Source organism: Arachis duranensis, chromosome 10 (assembly GCF_000817695.3).
Source record: "Arachis duranensis cultivar V14167 chromosome 10, aradu.V14167.gnm2.J7QH, whole genome shotgun sequence".
Lineage (NCBI taxonomy): Eukaryota > Viridiplantae > Streptophyta > Magnoliopsida > Fabales > Fabaceae > Arachis > Arachis duranensis.
Window position 1 is genome coordinate 95,020,752 of NC_029781.3, and position 662 is coordinate 95,021,413.

At 31.1% G+C, this 662-nt stretch overlaps 1 long non-coding RNA gene across 1 annotated transcript in view; it reads left to right on the plus strand.

The window, feature by feature from the left end:
• The first annotated feature begins 13 nt into the window (after positions 1–13).
• The window catches only part of LOC107471017 (uncharacterized), a 1,450-nt gene continuing 801 nt past the window's right edge, over positions 14–662 (plus strand). The window contains exon 1 of the long non-coding RNA XR_001588545.3: positions 14–373. This is a non-coding gene — a long non-coding RNA (uncharacterized LOC107471017). The remainder of the gene's footprint in view (positions 374–662) is intronic.

Sequence of the window (662 nt, forward strand, 5' to 3'; positions counted from 1 at the left end):
GTTGCAAAAAAAAAAAAAAATAATAATTCTGTTATATGAATAATTTATAGTGGGAAAAGATGAGCATAAACTTTTGCAAGACAAGCTAATTAACTTTTGCACTCCGGCTATTGCATGGACAGTTTTTAAGCAATTTTCAATATTGAGAAATAAAAGATCATGTTTTAAGCGTAACATGTCTAGCTCTAAATATTATGGAACCACCTAATTATGATTTTGTTTGTCCTTTTATACCTCCCGCTGTACATGTTATTTCCTTGACACACCCAGTACCTTCGCCAATGTCTGTGATTATCAAGCCCATCCAAGAAGATCGTTTTGATATTCCAGAGGTTCCAATGGAGGAGGACTAATTAGTTGTTGTATGGATCTGGTACAATCTTTAGATTGTGTTATATTAGTAATTTGTTTCAAGTTTCAATGCTGTTGTTAGTTGTTACTGATTCATCTTTTTGTGAAGTTGTGTTGATTAATTGTTGGTTGATTGAATAAATATTTTATACGACACTAGTGTAACAGGAGTTTGGATCCTCTGTAGTGAATGAGGATAATTTGTTGGTTGATTGAATAAATATTTGATATGACAATAATATTTTAGAATTTAAGCTTCCATAGCATAAATTGTTGGTTTAGTCATTACTAAATAGTAAATACTGCCTAGT